This window comes from Apium graveolens, chromosome 7 (genome assembly GCF_009905375.1).
Source record: "Apium graveolens cultivar Ventura chromosome 7, ASM990537v1, whole genome shotgun sequence".
Lineage (NCBI taxonomy): Eukaryota > Viridiplantae > Streptophyta > Magnoliopsida > Apiales > Apiaceae > Apium > Apium graveolens.
This window is the reverse complement of record NC_133653.1, coordinates 143457910-143471169: the sequence shown is the minus strand read 5'-3', so window position 1 is coordinate 143471169 and position 13260 is coordinate 143457910.

Below are 13260 nucleotides of genomic sequence, written 5' to 3'. Positions count from 1 at the left end.
AGAACTTGTTGGCTCGAAAAGACTGAAGGCTGGGTCAGTGCATACCCAATCTCACTGTGTGCAAGAAGATCTTGCACAAAATGCAATTCAGATGGAGCTTCAGCATGATCAAGAATTGCAGCATAGTTGTTTAGAACAAACTTAGCTCCATTAATGATTAAATCCTTAGGTGCCATGTGAAAAATTGAGATTTAAAAGTGCCTGTTAGGTGTTTGATAAAATGACTGTATGAAAAACCAACGTGAGAGAAAGAGAGAGTAAAAGAAAGTAGAGAGAAAAAGTATGAAGGAAATAAAAGATTAAAAAAATCCTTTCTCTGTCGTACTTATACTCTAAAAAAAATGTTACCGTTGGACACCTGTCAGACATGCAGTAATAACGGATAGTTACTGAGCACGAGAAAACAGTAATCATTACTTGCTCACTTGCCTGTTTCAAGGAAAAACCGTTCCATTTACCCAGATATTCCATTAATCAAGGTGAAACAGTTTTAATTCAAAATTGAAACCGTTCCCACTGATTTAATTATTTTTCACTGCATCATTAATATTCTGAAAAGAAATCAAGTTAAAATGACCAAGATAAATCAAATGAGTAAGTACTGATAAAGGGAAGTCAGAACTTAAATTAAAATAGAATTTATATGGTCATCAGAATATCAATCAGGATTTATCAATGCATTACAAAATAACTTAGAGACAAAATCTTGAAATAAAGACAGATTTCATTAATATATCAAGAGAATACATTCATGAAATGGAAATTACAGCAGTACTTATACAAGATTTCCCTAAGCTACGAAACCTAACATCAACAGCTTTAGTCCTAGCTAAGAAGCCTGACAAAGCTGATGATGAAGAAAAACAGGAAGAAGACGAGATTAAATCATTTCTTCTTCCTACTCTCGACAAACAGAATGGCGAGTCAGATGATTCGCTCTTGCTGGCGGAGAGCTTCCAGCCTTTCCTCCTCCAATCGCTCCAGATGGCGATGGTAGTCCATATAGAAGAACATGAGGTGGGTCAGTACCTCCTGTGGGACAGAGTCCCATATCTCCTCAGGAATGGCCGTGACGTGCCATTCCTGCTGCCAGTCGGCACAGCTTAGCTCCATATTGAAGTTTTGGTAGTTCAAAAATATGTTGTATCTGACCATTGTGTTTTTGAAAGAAAAAAGTATGAAGGTAAGTTTGTGAGAAAGAATTTGATGGGAAGGCTGATGTGAAGAGGCTGTTTATATAGGCAAGAGAATGCCAGGAGACATAAAGGTTTTTAATGCTGACAGGTAGAATTAATTCTACCTCGTCTCCCCAGACTTGGAAAAAGAATAACATTCATTGGAAAGAGAAAACATGGTTGAATGCGCACAAGACACAAGTAAAAGTTGACTGTTCAAGTACGAGTACCATTAATCCTAACCATAGTGACTATTAATCTTCCACTTCACATGTTCTAGATTATACCGAGACTGTTATCAAATTTTATCCACAGATACGTCAAGTAAAGAATTTAGACTGTAATATCAGAACTTAGACTTATTTCAGAACTTAACAGTCATCAGAACATAATTTCTTAACTCGAAAAAGGAATGCCTATCTTAGTAAATCCTCATATAAGTGCTGAGTTATACTCTTCAGAACTTAATCGTCAGAATATGCAACAAGAACTTGGCCTCAGAGTTAGTGCAAAATGACACAATGACTGGTTATCTAAAATAATATAGACCACCACAGTAATTTTCATCATTCAGATGGAGTGATTAGTGTGTGCATCAAGCTAAATAGCAGACAAAGAGTAAAGTCTGATTCACCTCAGTATATCTTAGAAATAAGGCATAACTAAAATTTTGCTAAAGAGCTGTCATTATCCTGAAACCTACTGATGAATGAGTTCATGCTTGAGTCCACCTCAATTGTTTTGTGCTAATTTTATGCATCTTTTTAAATTCTATTTTACAGTGGCTCCTCAGTGTAAGTGAGTCACGACTCCTTATCAGAATTTATGCTATTATCAGAGTATTTCTCCAGTAATCATAGAGTGTGAAAAGTCACCAAGAAAATATTTTGCTTTTCTAATACATATTTACTTAATACCAGCAATGCACTTGGGTCTTCCCTTCCACATTTTTACTCTAGATCTCAAAGGAGTACCTGATTTTATTCTTTGATCCTTTTGATTTTTCTTTTTATAAGTGAGGTTTATCAGCACTTAGTACATTCAACAGTTTTACTAGTATCAGAACTTAACAGATGAGTAGCATTATTCTAATTTGTGACTTAGTAATAAGATAAACAAAGTAAACTCAACTAAGCTCAATTATCAGAATTTGCTAGTGTCATAAGATTTCCACAGAAATAATTACTTCTTACATGGGATCATTTGTTTATTGAAGACTAGTAAGTCAGTATCTAGCACAGTTGTCCTCATAGGATTGAATTTTCACTTAGACAGACAAATCACTTATCAGAGTTTAGAAACATATATCAGACAACAATCAGTACTTGAAAACATTTATCAATTAATCACAGAAAGATATTAAATTCTGTAAATACTGCTCATAAAGTCTGATAATACAGAACAAGACTAAGCAGATTTAGAGAAAGAACCTGAAATCATTCCAAGTTCATTTACCAATCTTGTAAAAGTGGCTTCACACAGTGGTTTTGTGAAGATATCTGCTAGTTGTTGATCTGTTGGAACAAAGTGCAATTCCACTGTACCTTCATCCATATGTTCCCTTATGAAGTGGTACCTGATGCTGATGTGCTTTGTCATAGAGTGTTGAACTGGATTACCTGTCATAGCAATAGCACTTTGATTATCACAGTAAATAGGGATTTTGAAATATGTTAACCCATAATCCAGTAACTGATTCTTCATCCAAAGAATCTGTGCACAACAGCTTCCTGCAGCAATATACTCTGCTTCTGCAGTTGATGTGGAAATTGACTTTTGTTTCTTGCTGAACCAAGAAACCAATCTGCCTCCAAGAAATTGGCAGCTTCCACTTGTGCTTTTCCTGTCAATTTTACAACCTGCAAAATCTGCATCTAATAACCTATTAGTTTAAAATCTGATTCTCTAGGATACCACAATCCCAGATCAGCTGTTCCTTTAAGATACTTAAAGATTCTTTTCACAGCTGTTAAGTGAGGTTCTCTTGGATCTGCTTGAAATCTTGCACAAAGACAGGTAGCATACATGATATCAGGCCTACTAGCAGTTAGATAGAGTAGAGAGCCAATCATACCTCTGTAGTCAGTAATATCTACTGATTTACCAGTATCCTTATCCAGTTTTGTTGCAGTGGCCATGGGAGTGGATGCACTAGAATAATCTTGCATTCCAAATTTATTCAGCAAGTTTCTGGTGTACTTGGTTTGACAAATAAAAGTGCCTTCTTCATTCTGCTTGACTTGAAGGCCCAGAAAATAGCTAAGTTCCCCCATATCTTGACTGCATTAGTTTGGCAAACTTCTTGCAAAGTTTATCATTTATAGACTCAAAAATGATATCATCAACATAAATCTGGACCAGAAGTAAGTCCTTTCCATGGTTGAGGTAGAACAGTATTTTGTCTATTGTTCCTCTGTTGAATCCACTTTCCAGAAGAAACGGAGCTAAAGTCTCATACCATGCTCTAGGAGCTTGCTTAAGTCCATAAAGTGCTTTATCAAGCCTGTAGACATAATCTGGATGTTTGGAATCTATAAAGCCTGGAGGTTGTTCAACATATACCTCCTCCTCCAATTCTCCATTGAGAAAAGCACTTTTCACATCCATTTGAAAGACAGTAAACTTTTTGTGAGCAGCATAAGCCAAAAATATCCTTATGGCTTCTAACCTAGCAACTGGTGCAAAGGTTTCATCATAATCAATTCCCTCTTGTTGAGAATATCCTTTTGCAACCAGCCTTGCCTTATTCCTTGTAATTATGCCATCACTGTTAGTTTTGTTTCTGAATACCCACTTTGTACCAACAACAGATCTATTCTTTGGTCTTGGCACTAGGGTCCAGACTTTGTTTCTTTCAAATTCATTTAACTCTTCCTGCATTGCTTGCACCCAATCAGCATCTTGAAGAGCTTCTTCCACTTTCTTTGGCTCAGTCTGAGAGAGAAAAGAATTGTAGAGACATTCATTTGAAGTACCTGTTCTAGTTCTGACACCTGCATCATGATTTCCAATTATCAAATCAGGTGTATGTGATTTTATTCACTTCCTTGCAGATGGAAGGTTTTCTCTAGAACTGGATGCTCCCCCATGATCCATGCTGTCTTCATTTTAATTTTCTGATGCTCCCCCTGAAACTATGCTCTCTGAGTTGGATTCTTCAGTATTTAGATTTTCACCACTATCAGAACTTGGCTTATCAGAACTTGACGAATCAGAACTTGAAGAGCCAGATATATGTTCTGATATTTTTTGAGATGTGGTAGGATCTTGAGTATGCTCCCCCTGCATAGGTGCATCTTTCTTTGACGTAGTCACCACAGTTTCAATAACATCAGAGTTTAATCCATCAGAGTTTACAGTATCAGGACTTAGACTGTCAGGTTTTTCAGTATCAGAATTTGAGTCTTCATTTTAAAATCTCAGCTGATCATGGTCAATGAAATCTTCAAGACTAGTAATCTTCTTGTCATCAAAAGAGACATTGATAGATTCCATGACCACTTTTGTTCTCAAATTATAGACTCTGAATGCTTTTGTGGAAAGTGGATATCCAACAAAGATTCCTTCATCAGCTTTTAGATCAAACTTGGATAGCTGTTCAGGATGAGTCTTGAGAACAAAACACTTGCATCCAAATACATGAAAGTATTTCAGATTTGGATTCTTTTTCTTCACCATCTCATATGGTGTTTTTCCATGCTTGTTAATGAGTGGTGCATTTTGAGTAAAACAAGCAGTCTGCATAGCTTCAGCCCAGAAATAGGTTGGAAGCTTTGCTTCTTCAAGCATTGTTCGTGCAGCTTCAATGAGAGTTCTATTCTTCCTTTCAACAACTCCATTTTGCTGTGGAGTTCCAGGAGAAGAAAATTCCTGCTTTATTCCATGGTTTTTGCAGAACTCTTCCATTATCAAATTCTTGAACTCAGTGCCATTATCACTCCTTAAAATTTTCACAGAATCTTTGACAAATTTATCCAAATATTTGACATGATCAATCAAGATAGATGCAATTTCACTTTTTGTGTGCAAGAAATACACCCATGTGTATCTGGTGAATTCATCCACTATGACCAACGCATATTTCTTCTTTGCAATAGACATGACATTTACTGGACCAAATAGATCAACATGTAGTAGATGATAAGGCTCAAGAATTGATGATTCAGTCTTGCTCTTGAATGAAGATTTTCTTTGTTTGGCCTTCTGACAAGAATCACAAAGGCCATCAGGAGCAAATATTGACTTTGGCAGTCCTCTCACAAGATCTCTCTTAACCAGTTCATTTATATTGTTGAAATTTAAATGAGAGAGTTTATTGTGCCAATTCCAGCTTTCTTCAATTGATGCTCTACTCATCAGACAAATTGCAGAACCATCAGTACTTGTTGAAAGCTTAGCTTCATAAATGTTACCACGCCTGTATCCTTTCAGAACAACTTTGCCTTTAGATTTATTCACAACTTCACAGTGTTCTTCAAAGAAATCAACATGATAACCTCTGTCACAGATTTGACTTATACTCAGTAGATTGTGTTTAAGTCCTGAGACCAGAGCTACTTCTTTAATTATTACATTTCCAAGATTGATATTGCCATATCCCAATATTTTTCCAATGTTGCCATCTCCATAAGAAACACTTGGGCCAGCTTTCTCCATAAAGTCTGATAGCAGGGCCTTATTTCCAGTCATATGTCCTGAACATCCACTGTCCAGAACTAGAATATTTTTCCTGTTGCCCTGCAATCACAAAGACCACTAATTATTAATTTTAAGGACCCAGACTTGCTTGGGTCCTTTGGCCTTATTAAGTTTGTTAACATTTGCAGCGGATTTAGCATCATAGTTTATGTTAACATTTTTCTTATCAGAACTTACACTATCAGACTTTGAATCAGAATTTACACTAGAAGGAACAATGGAAACTTTCTTCAGAGAAGGTTTTATTTGATAATAATCATAGTACAAACTATGATATTCCTTACAAGTATAAATGGAATGCCATAAACTACCATAATGAAAACAAGGATTTTGTGGTTTATATCTAATAGACTGACTCTTAACTCCTGATTTTGAAGGTAAGGAGTTAATATTCTTATTCTTCCTGCAAAAAGAAGCCAGATGGTTAGAACTTCCACAGTTATGAAATGTTTTCCTAGGAGCATCAGGAACAGGTTTATAATCATTGCTTTTATTCACACCTTCCTTTCCATTCCTATTTTTCCTAGGTGATTTTACCTTGTTTGCATTCTTGACATCTTTCAGCTTATGCTTAAGCTGCTTCTTTGTCATTAAGCCTATGTTCACTTCAGCTGTCTTTTCCTGTTTTAGTTTGTCAGAAGTTGATTCCTCTTTAACTTCTGATTTCTCATTTTCAGACTTTACAGTTACAAACTTAACAGGTTTTAACTTTGGCTTTTGCTTAACAACAGGCTTAATCTCTTCAGTTCCTTTATCATTCTTATCTTCTCCATAACCTAAGCCTTCTTTCCAGTTTCCACTACTTAGCAAATTTTGAGTTGTTTTGCCAGAGTTAGTCTAAGTCCTGATAATCTCTCTTTCCTTTTCTAACTCAGTTTTTAGAGATTCATTCATTTTTAGTACTTCATCCCTAAGATAAAAAGCATCATCTCTATCCTTCTGAGTTTGATGGAACATGACTAACTCTTTTTCTAAGAAATAATTTCTTTTCTTAAAAGTAAGATTTTCAGAAGTTAATCTTTCACATGTTAAAGTTTGATCTCTATAACTAACAAACATGGTTTTAAGATATTTTCTCAACTTATTAATATCATCAGTATGAAAAGCATAAGTAGTCTGAGGTACCTTTGTTTCAGCAGCTTCAGAACTGCTCTCAGCACTTTCTTTATCAGCATTTGCCATCAATGCATAGTTCTCCTCACTTTCAGATTCTGAGGTGTCTGTCCAGCTTTTCTGCTTTGTGACAAGAGCCTTGCCTTTGTCACCCTTTGCCTTCTTGCAATCAGGAGATATGTGGCCTTTCTCACCACAGTTATAGCATTTAACATTGGTATAATCTCCTCTGTCAGACTTTCCTCCTCTGCTTTCAGATCTTCTGAAATTCTTCTTGTCAGAACTTGTGCCTTTCCTGGAAAACTTCTTTCCCTTTCTGAACTTCCTATATGCAATCTTTGTGATTCCTTTCACCACAAGAGCACACAGCTTCATCATCTCCTCATCAGCATCAGTCTCAGGCAGGCTTTCAGAATCTGAGTCATCATCACCTTCAGAACTTGATGACTCAGTTTCAGACTTTATGACAAGAGCTTTACCCTTGTCTTTCCTTGAGGAAGCTGCTTTGGGGGATTCTTCTTCAGCCTTAAGAGCAACTGTCCTTGACTTTCCTCCTTTCCTCTTGCTTCTTTGTTCCATCTCAAGCTCATGAGTCTTGAGCATTCCATAGATTTCATCAAGAGTTGTTTCAGCAAGATTGTAGTTGTCTCTTATTGTCGTTGCCTTCAAATCCCAGCATTCAGGAAGAGCTAACAGGAATTTAAGGTTTGAATCTTCAAGATCATACTCTTTATAAACCAATGACAAATCATTCAAAAGTTTGACAAATCTATCATATAAATCATTCAATGACTCATTAGTCTTTGAGTCAAAATGTTCATACTCTCGAGTGAGTATTGTCTTCCTGTTCTTCTTAATTATGTCAGTTCCCTGACACCTTGTTTCCAGAGCATCCCATATCTCCTTAGCAGTCTTGCAGTTGATTACCCTATTTGACATTACATTATCAATGGCACTATGCAGTAAGTGTCGTACCTTAGCATCCTTAGCAATTGATGCTATATCTTCAGCAGTATAATCACTCTTCTCCTTTGGTACGGTCTTTGCTGCTTCACCTGCAACTGCAACAGCGAGCTTGGTTGGTTTGTGAGGCCCTTCCTTGATTCTATCAAGGTATTCTGGATTTGTTGCTTCCAGGAACATGGTCATCCTTACCTTCCATATGGGATATTCAGATGGTCTCAATATGGGAACTCTGATGGTCTCATACCGACTCTGAATTTGTGTCTTTGGTGGTTCCTCAGTTTTGGTAGGCTTAGTTGGAGTTTCTGTGTCCGACATGATTGTGTTTGGATCTTTAACTGTATGTGTGTTAACAGATTAGCTCTGATACCACTTGTTAGGTCACACACACTGTAGAGGGGGGTGAATACAGTGTATAATACAATCAAATCGATATTAAGTAACAGAAAACAAACTTTATTGAAATAATAAACTCTGTTACAGTGTGGAACCGTTACCTCTCAGTGATGAACAAATATCACGAGAGCTGCTAGGGTTACAATGAATAATCTTCTCTAATATAATGACACTTTTAGTGTAAACCCTATGTCTGTGTTTATATACTACACAGTTACAAGATAATCGCTAATTGATATGGAATATAATTCTGCTTCCTAAAATATATCAATCAGATATCTTTTCATCCAAGTATTCCATTCTTCACGGAACTCCTTCTTCATGCATATCTCTTCTTATGTTTATCTTGATCTTCTTTCCTTTAATCAGCTACTGTCCTTATCTGATCGTCCTTCAGCACTTAAGTTCTGATATCTAACTTCTGATGATTATCTCCTGATAATATAAGTACTGATATCCTTAAGTCCTGACTTCCAGTATAAGTACTGATCAACAGTTAAGTACTGATTTATCCTGTTAAGTAAGATCTGAAATCTAAACATAAATTATATTAGCCATGACATTATCAAATATATCTAACATACGATATTTCCGTAAACAATATTTTAGGAGTTTGATTCTCGTCAAGATTCAAAGTATTGCTGAAGCATTTCGCTCAAAAATATCAAAATGGTTTTGAATACAATTAAGGAATCAATTTTGGGGTTTCTCAACTAAAATTTTATGATTCAGCAATTATGATTTTAAATGTTCTGCTCTAATGAAGATGTCGGTTTTATATCAAAATGACCCTATATTCGCTATAATGATCTTACTGAGCATTTCTTTCACTCATACTTGCCTGTTTTTAAATTTAACCTCCAGTGAGGATTAGCTTGCTGTTTGGCCGAATAATCCGAGGAAGCAAAGAAGAAGCTTTTGGAAGATGGTTGGTCCAGGGTTTGCGAACTAGTGTAAGTTTTATTGTATAAAGTTGTTTATATTATATTATATTGTGTATTTTATTTAGGCCTAGTATACTTCATTTCGAAGTTATACTAGTGGGTTTAGTTTTGAGTTGGGATTTGTTAAAAAGAGTTTTAAAAGAAAGTGAAAAATTATTGGCGGAATTTGGATTTCTTGTTTCTAGAACTGTAACATTAAAAGATCTTGGATTAGTTTAGGGTCATAAATGATAAATATCTTCTGCTGGCATTTATTTATTGATTTAACAGATTATTTTTTTATTGAGGTTTCATAGTGACGACCAAATCCCCTGCTATTGCCACTCGCCACCGTGTTTTCTTCCGGGATGATTTTCGGTGAAGCTTCGGTTCAGTCCCTCTTTTCTTATGTACAAATACACAAGTATATAGGGGTATAAGATTGTGTGTGTGCGGTGGTAGGGGCGGCTGTTGCCGCCTGCTTTTTCCTTCTCCGACGCCGCTGTCCTCATCTCCCGTGCCGTCTTGTTTTGTTTCCTTGGATTACACCGCGTGTGTCGCGTGTGTGATGTTATATGTTGCCTGTTGTATATCTTGTTGGTTCTGAATATTTGGTCATTCGAGTATCCCCTTTTTCCTGGGAATTCGAGTTATTAATTTAAATTTCTATGAATATCTCGTTCGAATATTGTGATGAATGTCGAATTAATAATTTGTAACTATTCGGAATCTTATCGGTGAAATCCGTGATTGGAAACCAAACTCGGGTACCTCCAGATTTTACTGCCGTCCACGATGATTTTCGATGAGCGGACGGTGATGATGTTTATCTGAGTCCTAATATTTTAAAATAAATAATTTAGTTCGTATATTATTAGTAGTCGAAATAAAAAGTAGTAGTTAAATAATTCAGTTCGGGAATTATTTGGATTGATTGTCTATTTGTTGGGTTGTGATTGAATTAATTTGTGATTATAATTGTAATTGTAATTGTTGGTTGGGATTTGTGAAATTGGATTGTGGTTGTTGTTGATTGGTTTGACGTCGAATTGCTTCGACGGGTTATTTCGATAAATAAAGGAAGTGCTGCCTGATTTCCGGGAAGTCAAATTACGGAAACACGGGAGCGAATCCAGTAATAATCGGAGCGTCGAGCGAGTATATATAAATACATACATATATTTATACGAGACCTGATTGTATATTATGATGAAATGTTTTTCCAAAACCAATAACCCTAATTTCGTAAAATAATGAGTATATGTATTTTCTGGAAACGAACCTCGAACCGATTTTTGAGAACGTGAATCGTAATTGTTGCATGTGTTATTATAATATGAATAATTACGAGTCGGGATTGTTATCATTTGGGGAGGTTTGGTATCGAGGATATGTCAAGCATAACTAGGTATCTAACATAGAGTAGTTCGGGAATTATTTGGATTGATTGTCTGTTTGTTGGGTTGTGATTGAATTAATTTGTGATTGTAATTGTAATTATTGGTTGGGATTTGTGAAGTTGGATTGTGGTTGTTGTTGATTGGTTTGACGTTGAATTGCTTCGACGGGTTATTCCGATAAATAAAGGAAGTGCTGCCAATTTCCGGGAAGTCAAATTACGGAAACACGGGAGCGAATCCAGTAATAATCGGAGCGTCAAGCGAGTATATATAAATACATACATATGTTTATACGAGACCTGATTGTATATTGTGATGAAATGTTTTTCCAAAACCAATTACCCTAATTTCGTAAAATAATGAGTATACGTATTTTCTGGAAACGAACCCCGAATCGATTTTTGAGAACGTGAACCGTATTTGTTGCGTGTGTTGTTATAATATAAATAATTACGAGTCGGGACTGTTATCGTTTGGGTAGGTTTGGTATCGAGGATATGTCAAGCATAACTGGGTATCTAACATAGAGTAGTTCGACTCTATAGATGCTAGTCGAAGGACTCGAGAATTGACGTTGGACTAAAGATAACCTAGTGGATAGTCGACGAGCTTAGTAGGGTTCCCATCGAAGAATCTGAGTGTGGAAGTCGAATCCAAGGTGATCTAGTTGTTAGACGATAAATCCTGAGCGTCCGAGTCAGCTCAAAGTCGAGAAGTAATAGTTGTAAAGCTCTGTAAGGCAAGAACCCCTGACCATTCTTTTATGGTTCAGTATATGTGAATAGTAATGTTTTTATCTCATAATGAAACAGAAACATTTAAAGTTACGTATCACCTGTAGTTATAAATCATTGTTTTAAACATGTTTTGGGGAAAAATAACTTCAGAAAGTACCTATCTCAGATGAAAATAAATTGTGAACTAGTTTTATGTGTGCTTTTAATATGAATGGTTTTGGCAATGAGATAGGTACAAGTGTTTTAAAAATTAGATAAAACGATCAGATATGGGATACATAGTGGCCATAGTAGGCCTATTGAGGTTGCGTAAGAGGCTAATTCGGTTGCGCATAATTTATAACCGATTAGTCCAGCAGGTCAGAGACCTGCAGTCTCTGAGTTCCGCAGCACATTACTGATGTTATTGTTTTACAGAGAATGCTAGATTTGATATCCATTTTGTACCTGTTTACATGTTTCTAACAAGTTATGAATTATGTTCCTATAACTGCTTTACTTTAAATTATTTTACTTCATTATTTATATAGTGGAACTGCTGAGCAATTGATTGCTCACCCTTGCAGAATGTTTTATATGTGTATTGCAGATGCCTAGGAGATTCTTCTGTGGTAGTTGTCGGATTTTAATCGCAGCGGAGGCATGGTCAAACACTTTTACACATATAAATCCAAATAAAAGCATATAAATCGTGATTAAAACATATGAATCGATTACTAACCTTTAATAGCGATCCAAAAGCAACGATCGGAGATCCTTAGCAGCTGCTCCTCAAACGTGAAGCACTTCACCGGTATCCACCAAGAAAACGATGCTAAGGAGGAGGAGGAGGTGGAGAGAATTAGGTTTTCTGAAAAATTTGGGTTCGGGTTAGAATAAAAATAGGGTTTATAATAGTATATTTATAGGCAAAATTTTCAGCTGAAATTTTCCCATAAAATGTTATTATTATTAACCCATTTATTATTCTCATTAATAATTAAAACACCTTTTAATTATTAATCCTTTTTCTAAACACTTTAGAAATAATTCTCTCTCTTGATTTAATTTCCAAAAATTAAATTCTTAATTAATAATATTAAGAACTTTTCTTAATTAATTTATAATCAATTAAATCTAATTTAATCAATTATTAAATTTTCCAATTAATTATTTATTTCATAAATAAATAATTATCAGCCATTATTAATTAATTCCTCCACCATTAAATCATTCTCTTTTTATGGTGTGACCCTGTAGGTTTAATATTAAGCCGGTAGTAGAAATAAATAATAATAAAACTATTTTATCATTATTTATATAGATTCTCTAATTCTTCTTCTTCAATTCTGTAAGGTAAACCTTGCAGTTCCTCTTCCAGTGCCACACCTTGTTACAGTGAAAGCAAACAACTTTGCTCTTGGGGTCTTCAGCTTTTGGTGGAACCGGCTTTTCTTCACCTACTTTCTTCTTCTTGGAAGGGTTCCTCTTCCTTTTCTTAGGATTGGAACCTTCACCAATTAGAAGAACAGAACTCTTCTTAGGGGGAAAATTCGATTCCGCAGTCTTCAACATGTTGTGGAGTTCAGGCAGGCTGACATCCAACTTATTCATGTGAAAGTTCACAACAAACTGCGAGAACAAACTCGGAAGCGATTGCAAGACCAGGTCTTGGCTCAGCTCCCCATCCATGGCAAAACCAAGTTGTCCAAGACGTTCAATCAAATTGATCATCTTAAGTACATGGTCATTCACAGATAATCCCTCAGACATCCTACAACCAAACAGCTCCTTCGATATCTCATATCGAGTTGTCCTCCCTGCCACATCATACAACTCTTGTAGATGCATGAGGATAGTGTGAGCATCCATATGC